Source organism: Nuphar pumila, chromosome 8 (assembly GCF_984573655.1).
Source record: "Nuphar pumila chromosome 8, dmNupPumi1.hap1.1, whole genome shotgun sequence".
NCBI lineage: Eukaryota > Viridiplantae > Streptophyta > Magnoliopsida > Nymphaeales > Nymphaeaceae > Nuphar > Nuphar pumila.
Window position 1 is genome coordinate 57162073 of NC_143256.1, and position 21645 is coordinate 57183717.

Sequence of the window (21645 nt, forward strand, 5' to 3'; positions counted from 1 at the left end):
TAGTTCATTATTGGTTATTGAATTCTGTTGTTCATCACATAGAGTAGATTTTTGTTTGATAGTTCTTTATTTTCCTGTTTTTTAAATTTCTGTTTGCAGCATGTTCTTATTTTCCTGAATGTTGTAATTTCCTGTTTTTCTTGCTTTTACATTCATTATATGCTTTCGTTAAATTCATTTTCCAAGTTTTCCATTTCATATTTTTCCTGAATTGTTAGTAATTTTACAGTATTTTTCATTGCATTAAGTTCCTGTTTGTTTTTTTTTTTATATGTCTTGCATTGCATTAACATTCGGTTTTATTGTTCACTTGTTAAATTTCTGTTTCTTTTACTTTCTTTTCTGAAATTCATGTCCTGATTTTCCCGTTTTTTTTTTATCATCTTCCTGCTTTGTTTTTTTCAGTTAATTTCTATTTCTTTACCGTTCAAATTTACTATTTTTAACTTTTTCATGTTTCTGTTTTTTTTTTTATTTTGTATTCAATTTCTGTATTGTTCAGTTTTATATCTCTTGCTTTTGCCTATTTAATTGATTTTTTTTGTTTAGTTTTTAGTCATTTCCTATTTGTTTTTCTTTACATATTGAAATTCTTGATTTTCATTACATTCTTGATATTTTCAATTCTTTTAATTCTTGAAATTTTAATCTCATGTTTTGTTTTCATAATTAGCTTACTCTATTGATAGATCCTAGTTCATTGAGTTTTTAGTAGTTGTTAGTTAAGTAAATGATAGGTAATTAGCATTGTTAATTGCTTAATAATCAGTTAGTTAATCGTAGAATTACTTAGTTATTAGTCATTTAGATGTCTTTTATCATTTCTTTCATGTTCTAGCTTTGGTACTGCTCGTGTTCTTTCTACTTTGTGCAGGATAGCACAGAACTGGAGCAGAAGCGATTACGTGACACGAAGTATGAAGAATAAAGCTTCTTTTTAATTTTTAGTTTAGAATTAGGAATTTAAATTGGGTTTGTAAATATTGCACTTTACGCCCTCTGCGAAAGGTATTCATTTGTTGTAATAGTTAGTTGTTTTTACCTTTCTTGAACATTTTACATTTCAATAATTCGGCAATAAAGATTAGTTTAGAATTGTGTACTTGAATACGAAATATTCCCGTTCCCTGAGTTCGACCCGGTCTCATCCACTAGTGAGAACCGGTTTTTATTATTTGATGTCTGGTTTTCACATGTTTTACATTTAAAAATCTTTTCAAAATTACAACGATTTAAAAGAAGACATCACACAAAAGTCTGCCCCACAGACCTCTTTTGAGGAGAGACTTCTCCAAGCGTTCCAAGAGGTGAAAACCTCTAATCAGAATGCTTTTGAGAAGTGTAGCCAGATTTTGAGCTCGCACATGCAATCCATTGCGAAGTTAGAATCGCAAATGGGACATTTAGCATAGGCTATTAGTAGGAGACCTGAAGCTAGTTTGCCGAGTCAGGCAGTCATGAACCCGAAGGGCAAGGATCAGATGACTAGAGGCCTGTACCATACTGAGTCACAACAGCAAGCAAAATCAGTTATGACCCTAAGGAGTGGACGTGAATATCACGTTGAGAGTAGAGAGAGGATCGATGAGCCAGATGCCAGTATTTCATCTTCTTTGGCTCAGTTACCATCACTATCATTATCATCCCCCACTCCAGTTCATAAGAAGGATAGGAGTGAGCCTGCTCACAAAGAGGAGGACCCCCCGATGTATATCCCCAAACCACCCTTACCCAAAGCATTAGAGTCTCCCGGATTTAGAGGGAAGCAAGGCACGAAGATCCAGGACATGCTTGATATCTTCAAGCATGTACAGATCAACCTGCCTTTGCTCGATGCTATTCAGCAGGTGCCGGCATATGCCAAATTTCTGAAGGAACTATGTATGCAAAAGAGGAAATCTAGAGTGAAAGTTCCTAACAGGGTCCATCTGACTAAGCAGGTGAGTTCAATGATTCAGCATCAGACACCACCAAAGCTCAAGGACCCAGGATCCCTATCATTGCTTATACCATAGGGAACATTCAGATAGAACGCGCTTTTCTTGATCTTGGAGCAAGCGTGAACATTCTGTCTGGATATTTCTATGATTCTTTTGGGCTAGGAAAAATGAGATCGACTCCTATTACACTTCAGCTGGCATATCGTTCTGTCAATGTATCGAGAGGTGTCTTGGAAGACATGCTAGTTAAGGTCGATGATTTCTATTTCCTAGTCCATTTCGTCATCCTCGATATGGAAGGAGTGGATAGCCAGCACTAGACTTCGATCATTTTGGGCAGACCATTCTTGGCGACTGCCAATGCATGTATAAAATGTAGGACCGGAGCTATGGATTTATCATTTGGCAACAGGAAAGTCAAGCTGGACATTTTCAATGCCACGATGGGTCCAGCGGGAGATATGGACTATTTTCATGTAGATATTGCACAGGATTTAGTGGAAGAATAACCCGACTTCTATATTACAGAGGATTCATTAGATCTGTACCATATAGGGAAGAATAGTTGTATAGTTAGTGTAGATGTGTCTAGAGTGTCGTCAGAGTTACCTCCTTGGAGAGTTGGCATTGAGCCTCTCCCACCACTTGCAGAGACCGCCGCCAAATCCTCGATAGAGTATCCTCTGACACTTGAGCTAAAACCCTTATCGGATTCACTCAAGTATGCATATCTGAGAGTTGGAGAGACTCTGCCTGTGATCTTCTCGTCACTGCTCACTGAGGAGCAGGAGCAGAGATTGCTTGAAATTTTATGAGAGCACAAGGCAACGATTGGCTGCGGAGTGACTGATTTGAAGGGGATTGATCCTTTGTTCTACATGCACAGAATTCATTGTGATGAAGAAGTCAAGCAAGTGCGGGATATGCAGAGAAGATTAAATCCCAACATGAAAGAAGTGGTAAAGAATGAGGTAGTGAAGTGGTTGGATGCCGAAATTATTTACCCCATTTCTGATAGCTAGTGGGTCAGTCTGATTCAAGTAGTGTCGAAGAAATCAGGACTCAGTGTTGTGGAGAATGAGAAAGGGGAAAGCATCTTGATGAGAACCACCACAGGGTAGCGAGTCTGCATCGACTATAGGAAGTTGAATATGGCAACTCGAAAAGATCACTTCCCGTTGCCATTCATTGATCAGATCTTAGAGAAACTCGCTGGACAAAGCTACTATTGTTTCTTAGGGGTATTCAGGGTATAATAAAGTAGTTGTCCATCCTGACGACCAGGAGAAGACTACCTTAACATGTCCTTATGGCACCTTCACATTTAGATGTATGTCGTTGGGCTCTGCAATGCCCCGACAACTTTTCAGAGGTGCATGTTAGCTATCTTCTCCGATATGGTGGATGATTTCATGGAGGTGTTTATGGATGATTTTTCTTTGTATGGCTCTTCATTCGAGGATTGCCTCCAAAAACTTACTCGAGTACTGAGTAGGTGTGCGAAGACAAATCTTGTTCTGAGTTGGAAAAAGAGCCACTTTATGGTCCAGGAGGGGATTGTGCTTGGATACATTGTGTCCAAGAGAGGGATTGAGGTTGATAGAGCGAAGGTGAAATCCATTTCTCGTTTGACTACACCTACCACTGTGAGGACTTTTAGGTCATTTTTAGGGCATGCCGGATTTCACAAGCGGTTCATTAAAGATTTCAGCAAAATCTCTCGACCACTTTGTACTTTATTGGAGAAAGATCAGCCCTTTGATTTTAGTGAGGATTGCATGAAGGCCTTTGAGATACTCAAAGAGGCCTTGATTACTGCACCCATTCTAAGACCTCCGAATTGGACGCTTCCGTTCGAGATTATGTGTGATGCTTTTGACCATGCTATGGGAGCCATTTTAGGACAGTGGATTGACATGAAGCCATATGTGATCTACTACGCAAGTAGAACTCTGTCTGATGCCCAGATGAATTATTCCACGATAGAGAAGGATCTACTTGAAGTAGTATTCGCATTCTACAAGTTTAGGTCCTATCTTCTCGGTTCGAAGGTGGTTGTCTATTCTGACCATGCTGCATTGAAGTATCTTCTAAGCAAGAAAGACACCAAACCGAGACTCATTCGCTGGGTTATGTTACTACAGGAGTTTGATCTCGAGATTCGAGATAAGAAAGGAAGTGAGAATATAGTAGCAGACCATTTTTCTAGACTGATCGTGGAGACCACGCAGGATCAGAGACCGATCAGTGATTCTTTCCCCGCTGAGCAGATCATGATAGTCAGAACATCACAATTACCCTGGTTTGCCGATATTGTGAACTATCTGGTTTCAAGACAGATCCCTGAGCATTGAAATAAGAATGAGCATGACCGATTCTTATCTCAAGTCAGGCATTATTATTGGGATGAACCAGAATTGTTCAAATATTGCGCATATCAGATCATTAGAAGATGCGTTCTGGGGGAAGAGTATGAGTCCATCCTGAGTTCTTCTTATTCATTAGCCTGTGGAGGGCATTTCAGCAGTAGGAAGACAGCTGCAAAGGTTTTGCAGTCTGGATTTTTTTGGCCCACACTCCACAAAGATGCACATGAGTTCTGTAGGAAATGCATTAGATGTCAGTAGTCTGGGAACATGTCCAAGAGGGACATGATTCCCTTGCTCCCGATTTTGATAGTCGAGATTTTTGATGTTTGGGGCATAGATTTTATGGGCCCATATCCGCCATCATTCCGAAATTTGTATATTTTAGTGGCGGTTGATTATGTGTCCAAGTTGGTCGAGGTTGTGGCAACCTAGATGTGATCATCGCAAAATTTTTCCTCTCGTAATGTTCTCTCTCTTCCTTCTCTTTCCCTTTCCAACCTCTTATTTTCCTCCTTTTTTAAGGGAGAAAGATAAAAGACGGAAAGAAAGAGAGAAGAGAAAAGAAAGAAGAGAAGAGAAGAGGAATTCTTTTGCGGGTTTCACTTGACCTTAATTTTGAAAATATTTGAAATAACTCGCCTCCGTTTTTTAAATATTTGCGGGAAAACTGGGAGACGGGATCCGCTCGTCGATATGAGGTTCGACCGTTCCTGGCGCCTTTACCAGGGGTAATCGAACCAAGGGTCGAATTAATGCCTTTTGCTTTGCTAAGAAATTATCTAAGTATTTATCCTAAGTCTAAAATGCACAATGAATAATGCTTGTGCAAATGCAGAGATGTATGCCCTTTTGAAAATATTTTGAAGAATTTCCAAGTGAATCTGATAAAGTGAAGAAATGATTCCTGACTTAGAACTTAAGATTAAAGTTCTAAGTTTTTAGAATAATAAAGAGCTTGGGAAAATAAATCTGGAATTTGGAAATTGATTTTGAAGTCTTGAAATAAAAAGAGAATGAAGGAAATTTTTAAAGTCATAAATGGACTTTGAATTTAGAAGTTTGAACTTGGATGAATATTTGGAATGGAATTGAATTCCAATTTTGAAGTTTTGATTTTAGAAGAAAATGTGGGAAATCTAAAGGAATTGAGGAATGGGATTTGTAACAGTTGGAATTTCAAGATGAAATCCGAATCCAAGTTCTGGATTCTAAATAGAGTTTTGAGTTGATTTTTGGATTTAGGATCCGAAATAGGAACTTGGTTTGAATGAAATGGAATTGGCTTTAAGAATTGGAATTTAAAGTGGAATTTTGGATTTTGGAATTTTGAATGGAATCAGATTCAAGATTTGGAAAGGAATTGGGATCTAAAGTTAGAGATCCAAGATGGGTTTGGAAGATGGAGTTGGATCTGAAGTCTGAGATCCAAAATAGAATTGGATTCTGAATCCTGAGAATTGGAAGTTGGATCTGAATCTGAGATCCAATGTAGAATGGGGATCTATATCCTAAGAATTGGAATTTGGATCTATAATCTGAGATCCAAAGGTAGAATTGGTTTTGGATCCTAAGGTAAATTTGGATCTGAAGTCTGAGATCCAATGTAGAATTGGATCCTGGACCCTAAAGAAATAGATTTTGGATATGAATCTGAGATCCAATGGTAAAATGACGGTCTGGATCCTAAATGGAATTTGGATCTGTGATTGGAGATCCAAAGTGGAATAAGGATTTAGATCCTAAATGAAATTTGGATCCGTGATGGGAGATCCAAAGTGGTATAAGGATTTTGATCCTAAATGGATTTTGGATCTGTGACGGGAGATTTAAAATGGAATAGAGTTTTATACTTGGAAATCTGGATCCAAGTTGAGACAAGGATTTGTCTTTGGGTTTTGAGAAGTCCAAATAGGACCTTCAAAAATAGATCTGGGTTTTAGAAACCCAATTTTAAACTTGATAAACCTTGATTTGAAGATAAGGGGATGAACTTGATTTTGAAATCAGAAGATAACTTCAAAGTTAAATTGAATTTTGATTTAAGTTGGAAGTTTAAATATAAAAGTGATTTTGGAATTTCAAAGTCAAATTGGACTTTGAAATTGAATTCTTGAATCTTGGAGTGAGATAGAATTGGATTTGAATTGTGATCTGAGAAGAAGAATCTCTTGGATTTTTGAAAAGGAAATTTTGAAAATATGATGGAATTTTATCCTATATGATGAATGAATTTGAATAAGTTTGAAATTGGATTTTAAAAATCATATTTCATTCTTCAAATGAATTTAAATAGGATTAATTATATAATACACTCCTAACTATGGTCATTGAATGTATTATATAACAGTCATATCTAAATTCAAATGAAGGATAAAATACCTTTTTGGTGCTTTTATAGAATTTAAAATGAAATTAACTCTCAATATACCCTGACTATGGCCATTGGTATATATTTTGAGTTAATTTTAAGTTAAATTCTGATAAAAGAAGAAAAATATTTAAGAAAAATATGATGAATTTTGAAAATGGATCCAGTGTGGATCCAGTGTTATTTTATAAAAGATAAAAATACTAAGTTTTGTCCACACCCTGACTATGGCCATTGATGTAGATCATCAACTTAGTATTTATTATCTCTTACGAAATGGTGCACGTGCCATTCGTGTTCCCATTGGTGAGAATTTGAAAAGTAAAGAAAAAATGCATGAAAAACAAGTAATTCAATGATATTTACAATGCTCATTCATTCTACCTAAAGCAGGAAATATAAACTTTTATTAAGGTCTAGCTATTACAACAGGTAGAATCAAATTTACAACCCCAAATAGTGATTTCTTTCATACATTTCCTGCAAAACAACTGGGTTAGTATGAGAAAGGAAGAAAATTTTACACATATCATGTGGATATCTACAAAATGTTCATAAGACAGAGAGAATGATACATATACTCATACATATATATATATACATGTATATGTTATATAGGTATATATATGTATCTATATATATGGATACATATGGCTTGAGGAATGAGATGAGTTGGTGGTTTGCAAATGGTGGAGTTGGATGACAGTGGACATGGGCAGGTCACAGGTGGTTATGCTAGAGGATGCAGCAGATCAAGTGTTTCCTAATCTAATTAGGAAGACTTGATGCCACAGTGGCCTAGGTGATAGAATGAACCTACTGGAGAAATGTTGATAGGGCTTTGTTATTTGTGACAGGTGAGTGGGCTGGAAGCACTACAATAGTAGCTGGTGATGACAATATAGACGTGATGAAAGGGTAGGAAAAGGAGGAGGTCAGAACTGGGAATGGTGCTATAACAGGTGAGGAATTAAGAGGACAACAAATATTATGAAAATATTGTTGGTGTGCTGCAGGTTGCAGCAGGGGTATGACATAGATGGAAGGGGTATGGTATAAATACAATGGAGTTAACATGGCTAACAGTAGGTGACTAATGAGGGTAATAGTGTTGTGGGATGTCTGTCGTATAATGGACACACACAGATGTGGTGGGAAATGCAGGAGACTATGGACATTATGATGTGCATCACAAGTAATACCTAGATCGCAGCTGAGTGCTGCAATAACGAAAGCAAAGATTGAAATAGGTAAGCAAGAATATATACAAGTAGCATCACATCTTGAAATAGATGGAATGTTTATTACATGGAGGATCATACAGAGGACGCCTAAAAAAAAATGCTAATCTTACTGTATATTACACAGTCAGATACAAGAAAAGCATGTGTTTTGTCTATTGCCTCAGTGACCTGCTTTCTAGGCTTCAAAGGGGGCATTATCTGCCTTCTTTGTAAAAAAAAATCTCATGTTTCTGCTATACATTGGGTTCTTTTTTGCTAATGATGGGTGCAATGGGTGGCAAAATGACAAAGCTATGTGCAGGTGTATATATGGAAGTGCTACAGTAGCGGCTAAGTGAAATTATGACAAGCAGAGGGAATGAGATGCTGACAGCAAAGTTTACCTTCTGTTGTATATAACGAACCTGCTATATAAACAATATGAATGCCTCCAATTGATGTTAAATGACATGGCTTATATATATAAGCTGATACAGAAATACGAATTGACATATGCAACTGAACAAGCTTATTTGACTTCTGGCATAATCAGTTTATGCTGATACTACATGAATTACCTCCCTTATATAATTCAATGACCCTAACAACCAGATCGAATCTTTGGAGGTAATGTTTTTATTATAAACACCATGTCGGGGTTTCCATCCACTACAGTAACTTACATGTCTTTAAGATCCATAAATAGTGTCTCAAATAGAGGATCCTTCAGATCATCTGACGATCCTTGATCACTGCAACTGACAACAATAATAATAAATAAATAAAAAATGCATCCAATATGAGGCTATCTGAATGTATGTAATGGAGGTACAATCGTGTGGTAACAACTATGAAGTGCTCTATATTACGATGGATAAATAGGGCTATTTGCAGGTGGATGGTGAAGTGCTAGTGGAGGCTGCAGAAAGTCCAGGAAATGTGCCGCATAGAGCAGCAAGTGATGGATAGAATGCGACTCTCACATGACACCCCCATCCAATAGTCAAATGGACTACAGGTAGGGAAACAACAGACTGGTAATCCATGCGTAGAGGCTTGTTGAAACTCTTCCCATAGCAATGCCCCCATGAGATCGGTTGTACCACCTAGTGTTGGGAGATTTTACAGATGTAACAGGGCAGCCATGAGCATGTGTTTGATCAAATAACGACTCAGGCCCTAACCCAAAGTTTGGCGCAGGAACATAGGAACGAAATTTGCATAGAATGAACAAACCTGTTAAAAAAAAAGATATGATCAGGAGATCTTACACTCTTCACCGAATTGTTTTAATACCCCATGCATTGCCCCTCTTATGGATGATATCAAAATATTCAGTCATGGATGAGCAAAATGCTATAATGATGCTGAAGAGGGTGAAGAATGGCATAGTATGTGCATACGAATGCAAGACTATCAACTAAAATATTGAAAACAAAATAAACATCTAATGAATGAATAAACAAGATGCCGATGAATGGCCACAAAACCCTACGTACTGGAGTGTAAAAAATGTTATGGGATATGAATTCCTGTGTGAAACAATTAAAATTACATTGAATTGGAATACCATAAGTGGCAGTTATGAAGCTAAAGTATGTATAGCGTCGTGAAGGTGAAATGGATTGCCATCAAAATACATCAAAATATTATAAAGTTTTAAGTGAATATAGAGGAGTTTGCATAAGGGATCCACAGAGGCTTGTGATACAACAACTCCTGGGAATCTTGATTTTCAATAAGATGGAATCAAGAGCTCGCAAACGCTGTAAAAGACATTTCCACCACAATTTTTGTCAGGCATAGAATACCCTCCAGCGGTTATTAGACAGATTCCGATGAAACCTGAATCTTATATCTTCACGGTAGCTGTTGGTCTGCCGATTGGAGCTAGGATTTCTGTCATATCTACCGATCTGGACTTGCTTCATAACAGACATGGTGATCTCTGAATTAATCTTTTCGTGAAATCCCAAAGACTTCACCACGATTGAAAGAGAGCAGTGAAGTAACCAAATGGAATGGACAATAGCATAAATCTACTGACCAAATCATACAGATAATATCTTAAAGATTAAAACCCTGTTGTCCATGAGAACAAAAGGATGCTGATATGTGAATTTAAATGCCGTACTAAAAAAAAAAAACCATTATAACTCGCTAATCTTTTATGGTGGATCAACTTGGGAACTCAGTATTCTTGGCAGATCAACTGATTTTGCGGTAGGTATAGCAAAATAAGTACCACATTTACCCGATTTCACAGAAGAATGAATACAATGCAAAAATCATAACAACTCTCACCATGAATTGACTCTGATTCCTGATGAGATCCGAACAGATCACATAATGAGAAGTATACGCTTACAGAAAATGAAATGGCAATTTTAGGTAAAAAAAAAAATACAAAAGCAAATATAGTTGCGCATGCGATCTACTCTTCCTCTCTTTATTATTTATTTTTATTTTTTTTTTAGAAAAGAAGTGTCGGAATACGCAGATTCCATTGATATTGCACGCCTGCAAATCGATGTTGCTATATGCAAATCGAGACTATAGGGGGTGTACCAACGAAGCAAATTGGCAAGAAGATCAAAAGAGAAACTAGTAGAGAGAGAATGGAAGAAATTTACCTTGTTTGATAGGGTCTACGAAGAGAAGAGATCGAGGCTTCGGTTCTATTCTGGAGGCCTTCTTCGGTTGAAAGAAGTGGAAAGCTGATTGAAGAAGGGGGTGTGAAAGCTTCAGTTGATCGATGGATGATGTGAAGAAGATGGGTTTATTTTCTTCAAGAGAAAGAGATGTTCGAGAGTAATGCACAGGGGAACCAAAGCCGAATTTCCTCCATGCCTCCCCCTTCTCCTGCACCTCTTCTTATTGAGGGAAGGGGAAGGATCGGGAAGGTGGGGGGGTCGTTATGCATCAATGGCTGAGAAGAGGGGAGGTTGTTGAGAATCGGACGGTGGAGAGGGGAGATGAAAATGTGCGGGAAGAGTTTGTTGGATCTTTTGTGATATTTCCTAAAAGAGGCTCCCTTAAAAATATTTTTTTGTAGAATAGTTGAAATTTGAGGTTTTCAGCAAGAAGCTTTTTAAAACCTTGAGAATCTTTTGCTTTTCTTGTAAATTTTCCATTTTTTTGGTTTTTTTTATGTGATTTATATATATATATATATATATATATATATATATATATATATATATATATATATATATATTTGTATTTTTAGAATAGAATCTTAAAGCTTTACGAGAAATCAAAGATTTAAAACTAATTTTTTTTTTGGTGTTTTTGTAAAATATTTACAAAAGAGAATGTTTTTTCTGAGAATTTTAAAGCCATTTTGAGAAAATTTCTTCAGAAATGGGTTTGGATCCGGTTTTTGGGGAAATATAGATTTAAAGTCCTGGATTCGGATCCGAAATTAACCTTAAATATACCAATATGGAATTTAATTCAGACAATCTGAAGAATAAGCTTTGAAACTGCTTTGATTTTCTCAGAAAACGGGGTTAGGGGCAAAAGAGTCATTTTTACAAAATTTTGAAAATTTTGGGGTGTTCACAGATGCCCCTCTTTGCTAATAAGCCGGTTGAAAGCCGTGCTTAGTGGCAAAGACAACACTCCAAATTTTGAAAAATGCCCCAGTCAGCAAATCTGAACTGGGTGTGGAAGAATTATTTTGGAAATATGGCTCTTCAGGCTTTGAAACCTTATCCTGAATGGTTTTGGGGAGACGAAATCTTCGAAGATGATATGATTGAGTAGAAAATGAGGAAATCGTGATGGGACTTCAGATGAAAATTCTGAAATGGTGGGAAATGAGAATTTTGATCAGGTCTCATGGGTGGGACCAGATACTCTTATTGGAATGATTCAGGTTTAGCCCTTAACCTGGATGGGACAAAAATATATCAAGATGAATTTGAAATGAGGAAAGGGATACACGGGGACCTTGATGGGACATTTTGGAAAATGCCTTGTGAAATGAAGCCCGAGTATGATCCTTTCTTGTATGAATGTATGAAGTATGGGTTCCTTGATGGGAGGAGCCATGATGGGATTGGAAGAAATCATCTCGTTAAAACGAGGAATTTTGCAGGAACAAAACTCAGGTTTAACCCAAACCTGCAAGGAAGATACCTCGCGAAGCGAGGTTCCGGGTTAGCTCTTAATCTGGATAGGAAATCTACCATATGGGTTTCTCAAAAATGGAGAAAGCACGATGGGACCTTTGGAATTCGGACGAACAAATCCGAGAGGGGTTTTTGCGAAAGGAGGAAATATAGAATCCCTAAAGCTTTGAAAAGGGGAAGAAATTGGGCGTCTCATTGCTGAGACTGAAATAGCTTTTGAAATCATAGAATCTTTTGCAAATGGTTCAGGTTTGTCCCTTATCCTGAGTGGGGGAAATCTACCATATAGGTTTCTCAAAAATGGAGAAAGCACGATGGGACCTTCGGAATTTGGACGAACAAATCCGAGAGGGGTTTTTGCGAAAGGAGGAAATATAGAGTCCCTAAAGCTTCGAAAAGGGGAAGAAATGGTGCGTCTCATTGCTGAGACTTAAATAGCTTTTAAAGTAAATAATCTTTCGCAAATGGTTCAGGTTTGTCCCTTATCCTGAGTGGGGGAAATCTACCATACAGGTTTCTCAAAAATGGAGAAAGCATGATGGGACCTTCGGAATTTGGACGAACAAATCCGAAAGGGGTTTTTGCGAAAGGAGGAAATATAGGGTCCCTAAAGTTTTGAAAAGGGGAAGAAATTGGGCGTCTCTTTGCTGAGACTGAAATAGCTTTTGAAATCAAATGATCTTTCGCAAAAAATTCAGGTTTGACCCTTATCCTGAGTGGGTAAGTCCATACGGAATCCTAAAATGAGAAGACCGTGATGGGACAGGAAGAGATACTTCTTCTGAGGCAACTCTTTTTTAGAAATACAAACAACGCTAGGTTGCATCAAAATGAATATTGAATGTTTATTTTATTTTTGGAATAGCTAGAAAATTTTGCCAATAAGATAAAATCATAGTAGATTCAAATGCTTCTAAATGTGCACGTATGTGCAAAGATATTCCCTCTTTAACCTAGAGTATTTCCTCCAATGAGGTTAACTCCTCAGTTCTAAGAGTCAAATTCAAAATTTTAGCAGTGATGATTTTCTTCAAGGAAGTTATCCATTTTCCTGATATGAGAAGTAGAAGAAATATTCTTAATTTCATAAAAGCAGGAAATGAAGAGATATTGATAAAAGAATTTTGCATGAGAAAAGATGACTTCTGGCAACTTCGGCAGTTTGATATCTGGGTGCTTTCCCACGATGATCTTTTTGCACTCTTTTTGAGTCATTTGGGCTTTCTCGGGTTTTTCTCATCATCCTTCATTTGGATGTCCTGACTTTTTTCTCTTTTTTCAGGGAAGGGCACGTCACAACCTCCTTCATCTTGAAGATGCTCTGATCCTTCTTTTATCTCAGGGATTCTATTGATCTCACTGGCTCAAAAGGTCTTTAGATGATAGCAGAAATCAAATATCTTTTAGGGTTTGTCGGTAGGTTCATCACACTCGCCTTCATCTCGACGGTGATCTGAACTTTCCCTTAAAGGATCCGTCACAAACTCCATCATCTTGGAGATGTTTCAAATCTTCTTTGGCCCCGGGGGTCTACTCGCTTAATTCGCCTTCATCTTGACGACAATTGAGAGATCCCTTTTGCGGATATTTGATTGCAGCTTAGAAAATGAGAAGATATGGATTAAGTGGATTCTTTTGTAGCTCAGGATATTCCCACTGCCTGATTGCCAGAAAGTCATTTTGAAACATGCGCCATAGTCAAGATCAATATCAATTCGCTTCTGGCTTTTCAACATCATTGAAGATTTCTTTTATTGATCATATCGAGGACATTTCTTACATCCTTTTTGTTGATCAACAGGAAAAGATTTGAATTTTACCTCTTTTTCGCAAAAAGTTTCACCTTTTGGAAGGAAATACAGAAGGTAATATGAGAAAATTCTTTTTGTGGAGTAAGAATATTTAGAATCAACAAATGCTTTTAGCAAATTGGCAAAGTTTTCACGAATTCTTTGTAAAATAACCACCCAATATAGATTTTGATGAAACCTTGAGTTGTAATTTAAGGAAATGGTGTAAGAATCAGACTTTAGAAAACTGGACTGATGAAATACATTAGGTTTTGGAAATCCCGACCAGTTTATGAGAAACTGAATTTTTGATAATCTCGACCAGTGAAAACACTGGATTTCAAATCCCGACCAGTGAAAAATACTGGATTTCAAATCCCGACCAGTTATGAAAACTAGATTTCAAATCCCGACCAGTTATGAAAACTGGATTTCAAATCCCGACCAGTGAAAAATTCTGGATTTTAAATCCCGACCAGTTATGAAAACTGGATTTCAAATCCCGACCAGTTATGAAAACTGGATTTCAAATCCCGACCAGTTATGAAAACTGGATTTTTGATAATCCCGACCAGTTATAAAAACTGGATTTCAAATCCCGACCAGTTATGAAAACTGGATTTTTGATAATCCCGACCAGTTATAAAAACTGGATTTTAAAATCCCGACCAGTTATAAAAACTGGATTTGAAAATCCCGACCAGTTATGAAAACTGGATTTGAAAATCCCGACCAGTTATAAAAACTGGATTTGAAAATCCCGACCAGTTATAAAAACTGGATTTGAAAAATCCCGACCAGTTATAGAAACTAGATTTGAAAATGAAGGATTTAATCTGATGATTTGCAAAGTGACTGAATTTGGGAGGTTATAACCTGAGGGTTGAGAGAATGATGAGATTTTGGAGATATTGTAACCAAAGGTTGGGAAACTGATAGAATTTTAAAAGATTGAAGATGTTGAAGGTTTGGGAATGATAGAATTGAGGAGTCACACCCTAAGGGTTTGATCTTTTGGAATACACGACCAGCAGGAGCTGGATCTTTTGGAATACAGGACCAACGAGATGCTGGATCCTCTGGAAATACATGACCAGCGAGATGCTGGATCTTTTGGAAATACATGACCAGCGAGATGCTAGATCATTTGGAAATACATGACCGACAAAAGCTGGATCTTTTGAAAATACATGAAGTTTTGGGAGATTTAAGTCAGAACTTGAATTTAGAAGGAGAAAGGTCTTTGGTCAGAAGACTGATTTTAGAAGGTTACCGATGTGAGAACCGAATTTTCCAAATGAGCTCAATTTTGAGAAATAACCAATGCGAGAGCTGGGTTTTGAAGATGAGCTAGATTTTCAAAATGAGTTTTTAGAAGATAATTCAGGATTTATCCCCTTATCCTGAATGGGGGAAATAATAAAAAAGAATACCTCATTGAAAGGAGGCATCAGGTTTATCCCTTAACCTGAAAGGGTACATTTTTAAAGATAAAGGTAGATGAAATTTGTTAAAACTTGACAGAGATGAGCAATAGCTTGAAGAAAATTTGTTCCAACTAAAAGTGAATTAGATGAAATGAAAATAAAGATCACAAGATCAATTGAGAATTAACACAATTTGAGGAAAAGAGCTTTCGTCTAATCCTGCCTGCATATGATGAAAGAAGATGATTATAGAATAAAAAAATGCCCCAGTATCATGGAGAAGAATGTAAGAATCATTGTTTTTATTGAAATGGCTCTTTGAATAGTACAAAAGTTTTAGAATAAAAATTCTAAGTATAAAATTTCTTCAAATGCAGAGCATTGATGGGATCTGGCATTTCCACTCCATCTGCGTTGATCAGACGATACGAATTGCGAGGTAATGCTTCCTTAACCACATAAGGGCCTTCCCAATTGGGTGACCACTTGCCCCGTGGTCGATGCTTGAGATGAGCCGTTGATCTGAGTACCAAATCATTAACTCGAAATTTTCTCTCAATGACAGACTTGGCATAATGTCGAGCTATCCTCTGCCGATAAGCTTGAGCGTGCTCTGCTGCTTTGAGCCTCTTTTCATCCAGTAAATCTAGCTGCACCAATCTCTGCTGCTGATACTGATCAAGTGGTAATTCTATAAGAGAAGCAAATTTGAGAGCGGGCTTCTGGATATGGAGAGGTAACACCACTTCAGTTCCGTAAACAAGTTTTGAAGGAGTGGCATTAGTCGGAGTCCGAATGGTGGTCCGGTATGCCCAAAGTGCATCATGAATTTTCTCATGCCATTCTCGACCTGTCTTCACAGTCCTTTCCAAAATACGGATCAAGATCTTATTGGTGGCCTCTGCTTGGCCATTCCCTTGAGGATAATAAGGAGCTGAGAAATGATGGAAAATTCTGAATTTAGAACAGAAGGTTTTCATTCTCTCATTTTTGAAATGGGTTCCATTGTCTGAGACAATATCATGTGGTATGCCGAAATGGCAAAGGATGTTCTTATCAATGAAAGAAACCACATGGCGGCCTTCTACTATGCGTAGAGTAACAGCTTCAACCCATTTCGTGAAATACTCTGTTGCGGCCAGGAAGTATTTGTGGTCGTTGGAAGCAGAAGGGGTAATTGGGCCGACGACGTCAAAAGCCCACATGGAAAATGGCCAAGGGGAAACAACTGATTGTAGATATGCGGCTGGAGCATGAATGTAAGGCGCGTGTAATTGGCACTTGACGCACTTCTTTACGAATCTATGACAGTCCTGCTGCATGGTATTCCAATAGTACCCTGCTCGAACGATCTGCTTGACGAGAGTCTGATAGCCGACATGGCCACCACAAATCCCTTCATGCGCCTCTTGGATAACTTCCATAGCCTCTTATTTGTCTAAGCACCTTGAATACTCAAAACTGAACCCACGGCAGTAGAGGACATTGGCAAGAATGAAATATCTGGTAGACATGCGTTGAATCGCACGTTGTTCCCTTTTAGGCATTTCTGGTGGAAATTCACCAGACTCAATGAAATTTTTGATATTTTGATACCCAGGCTTCCCCTTTTGATCGACCTGGTTTACTTGCATAATTGAATCGAAAGCAGGTTGCTCGAGTCTGCCAACTTCGAAAGAACGACATGACTCACCATCTTTAAAGGATAGAATGGAGCCCAGACTGGCTAAACCATCAGCTATTTGATTATGCTCTCTTCTGATATGACTGAGATGAAATTCTTTGAAGCTGTCCACAAGAGCGAGGACGATCTTATGATACGGAATCAATTTGGAATCTTTCACTTGCCATTCAGTATTAACTTGACTGACAACAAGTAGGGAATCACCAAAGGCATGTACTCTTTTGACATTGAAACTTTGCAGAATTTTGAGGCCTTGTATTAAAGCTTCATACTCGGCCATATTATGAGTGCATTGGAAACCAAGCTTGAGAGAATAAGGGATCATTTCTTTTTCTGGAGTGATCAACAAGACTCCAATCCCAATGCCAGACATATTTTTAGAGCCATCGAAAAACAAATTCCAAACTGGGGGCTGTTGGATATTACAGATGTGCTCATCAGGAAAATCATCTTTTGCTTTAATCTCTTCTGTCAAAGGGAAATCGGCCAACTGATCTGCGATCGCTTGGCCTTTTATCGACTTCTGAGAAACATACTCTAAGTCATATTGTATCAGAAGGACTTGCCACTTCGCAATTCGTCCAGTGAGAAAGGGTTGTTCTAAGATGTATCTGAGCGGATTAAATTTTGACAGAAACTTAATTCCAGAAGCCAACAAGTAATGTCTCAATTTCTGGGACATCCAGACCAGAGCTAGACAAGTTTTCTCCATCTGAGAATGCTTCTTTTCATAATCAATGAAAGTTTTGCTCACATAGTAGATGGTGTGCTCTATCAGACTGCCTTCTTCATACTGCGCGAGGAGTACACCACAAGCATTCTGATTGACTGAAATATATAGCAAGAGAGGCTTTCCCAGCTTAGGCGGCTTCAAAACTGGTGGATTAAGGAGATACTGCTTGATGTGCTCAAACGAGAGCTGACATTCTGATCCCCATTCGAATTTAACTCCTTTTCTTAGCAAAAGGTTAAAAGGCTCACATCTCATAGCCAAATTAGAGATGAATCTGCGAATAGACTGAATACGCCCTTGAAGGCTTCGCAGTTCCCTGAGATTAGTTGGAGGCGGCATATCAATAATGGCTTTTGCCTTAGTCGGATCCACCTCGATCCCTTTCTTGCTGACAATGAAGCCGAGCAGTTTGCCGGACTCTACTCCAAAAATACATTTCTGAGGGTTAAGTCTCAATTTGTAAAGAATAAGTCTTTCAAAAACTTGACTAAGAGCATCGAGGTGATCCTCTTCTTCTTTAGACTTAACCAAAATGTCATCCACATATGCATCCATATTCTTGTGCATTTGATCATGGAAAATAACGGCCATCGCCCTTTGATAGGTTGCCCCGGCATTTTTGAGTCCGAATGGCATGACTGTATAGCAAAAGGTTCCGCATGGTGTAGTAAATGAAGTCTTGGACTGATCACGAACGGCCAACTTGATCTGATTATAACCTGAATATCCGTCCATGAAAGAAAACATGGCATGACCTGCTGTGCTATCGATCAAGAGGTCAATATTAGGAAGTGGATAATCATCTTTCGGGGTGGCCTTATTGAGATCCCTGAAATCAATGCAGATCTGAACTTTTCCGTTCTTTTTAGGGACTGCTACGATATTTGCCAACCAATCTGGGTAATCAATGGCCCAGATGAAGCCTGCTTTTAACAAATCTTCAAGTCCTTCCTTGACTTGCTGCTCAATTCGAGGGTCTAACTTCCTCAATTTCTGCTTGATTGGTCTGGCTTCTGGTTTCAACTTGAGTCGATGCTCAACCAGCTTGATATCTAATCCTGGCATATCTTCATAAGTCCAGGCAAATACTTCCTGATGCTTTTCAAGGAATTGGATGAGTCTAGCTTTTTCAACTTCGCTTAGACTCGACCCGATTTTGAGAATTTTCAGATCATCTTCCGACCCAATGTTAATATCCTCAGTTGGATCTTGAACCAAAGATGATGGTTCATCCTGCTTCTGAATGTGGGCAAATTCTGGCAATTCCTGAATGGTGGAATCAAATTTGGCTGGTTCTTCAGTTTGTTCTGCTGCCTAACTGACCTCTGCTCTGTCTTTCATCTCAGGAACCATTGCCAATTTTAGATACTTGGGATTGATAACAAATCTTGTCATTGATTCAGGAGTTAATGGTCCTGAAAATGCCAAAAAGAGGTTTTTAAGAGAAAGTATGAGCCAAATCAAAATTTTTGTATAAAGCAAGAGCAATGACATAGACAAAGTATAAGAAGGAAATGATGGATACTCGAAGAGAAAATTTTGATCTTTCATTGATTGGAGTAAAGTATTTACAAGATTTTAACAAAAGATGAGACTGTATTGTCCCTACAAGACAAAAGAGAAGAAAAGAAAGCAGGAAAACTAAGGCATCATCTCTTCATTGACTTCCTCTGATAAAAACTGTCTTTTTGCTGGAATCCGGGCCGGTGAACCCCAACCCTGAACTGTCCGCATGCCGAACTGGAATGATGGGCTCTATCATGCCGTCTTCATCTTTCCCCATGCCCCGGAACGGCTGGTATCCATGTTTTATCAGCAGATCAAATCCCTTTCTGGCTTTGGAGAACTGGGGGAATAAAGGGTGATCTTTGAAGGAGGCGTAATCAATGCGTCCTCCTAACTTGAAAAAATAAGGTCCCTGCCATTGGACCGTGGCTGCAACATTCTCTTCTTCCATGACATCTTTCAATTTTAACATTTCTAGACTGTCACTGAGATTGATCTCATCCGCTTCTCGGATGCTTGGAATATCTACTGTAAATGTTGGACAGGGAATCATAGGTTGTGGCAGTCTCTGTTCAGGGTCTTCGCCCAAAACAGTAGTGATCATTCCACCTTTGGACCACTTGATGCATTGGTGGAGAGTTGATGGAACTGCATTGGCGTTGTGGATCCATGTTCGTCCTAACAACAAGTTGTAAGTCGGCGGCACATTGACGACATGGAATAACACTGTATGCACTGAGTAGTTTATGAAAATCTCTAAAAAGATTTTGCCTTTTGCAGTCTGCCCGTGATTATCAAAGCCGTAGATGGTGATGGGATCAGGCACATATTCCTCTTCCTTCAATCCCAAGGCTTTTGCTGTCATCTTTGGGCAAATATTGAGGCTGCTGCCTCCATCAACGAGCACATGCGGGACAGTCATGCCCCGGGTCCTTACTACGATGTATAATGCATTGTTGTGTAATGAATGAGGCTTTGGCAAGTCCTCATCAGAGAAGGTGATAGGCGCATTTGGCATTGCCTGATTTACTATTTGTGCCATGTCTTCGGGCGTGGTGCCCGGCTTCACCTTGATCTTCCTTAGTAAATCATCTAACTTTTCCCAGTGCTGGGGGGAATCATGAGTTAACTCGAAAATAAAGATGTTGGAGAGCGCTGTAATAGGCTTTTGAAGGCCTTTGACCCGCTCTTCTGCTGCTTCTGAGGTTTCTGCTTCCTCTGTGCAGGTCTCCTTTATCAGAAATCTCTTTGGAAAAACTTGGATTTTCCATTCTCAACTGACATATTTCTTATATTAAAAAATGAGAGGATGTCCCCTCTCTGAAGTGCAGGCTGATCCTGATGTAGAACCATTACCTGATGCTGCAAACTTATCTCCTCGCTGGAGCAAGGATGTATATGACTCTGAGGGAGAAAAGAATCTTCCGAAATGGTTGACGTTGAATGCTTTGGGAATGGGGCGGACAAAATATCCATTTTACCCTCTTCTTCATCCTCGATGAGGATGCTTTGATCAATGCAGTCCTGAATCATATGCTTCAGGACGAAGCAATATTCAGTGTCATGGCCCATCGCCTTGTGGAACTTGCAGTACTGTTCCTTAAATCTTCCCATGAGCACTGGCGGATCTGCAACCTTGGGAAGTTTCACCATCCCGTGAGACAGCAAGTATTTTAGAATTTTTTCTAGAGGTTGGTCGAGGGGAGTGAATTTTCGATCCCTACTCCAGTTTATATGTTTGGCCTTTTCTTGAAGGTCCCCCTTTTGTTGAGGACCAGTCGGGAGAGGCTTGTCATTGTTCTTGAAGAATTTGCTCTTTCTTCCCCTGTTCTGTTTGGGCTTTGTGCCACTGCCACTGCCCTACTTGCTGCTACTGCCTTGATCATCCCCTGGAACCTCGGCAGAGTAGGTGAAGTGTGCTTTCTTCTTTGGATCCTACACATTTTTGGCCAGGGCGACTCCTTCATACATCCCGTTTTCTACCCCCATTTTGAGCCATTCTGCTCGTTCAGTCAACTCAATAAATGACTTGGAGGGGTATGGGAAGAGAAGGCTTTTTAAGGGCTGGGAGAAGTTGTTGAGAATGACTTGGAGAGCATGCTCCTCAGAAATAGGGTTTCTCATTTTGTTGCACAGGCTTCTCCACTTGTGAATGAAATCCCTAGCCTTTTCATTGGGCTCTTGCTTCAGGTTGCATAGGTGGTTCAGAGTGGGCAGAGCTTCTGTGTTGAACAGAAAGCGTTCAACAAACATGTTGACGACTTTGTCAAAATCCCTCAATTCGATGGGATTGTCATGCTCAGCATACCATTTGGCAGCTATTCCCTCCAAACTGTGGGTAAAACAGAGAAATAGGGCACGGTTGTCTTCGCTGAACCGGGCGCATTCCTCAAAGAACATGGCAAGGTGAGCCTTAGGATCCCCGGATCCATCAAATTTAATGAATTTTCTGGGGAGGTTCTCCAGATT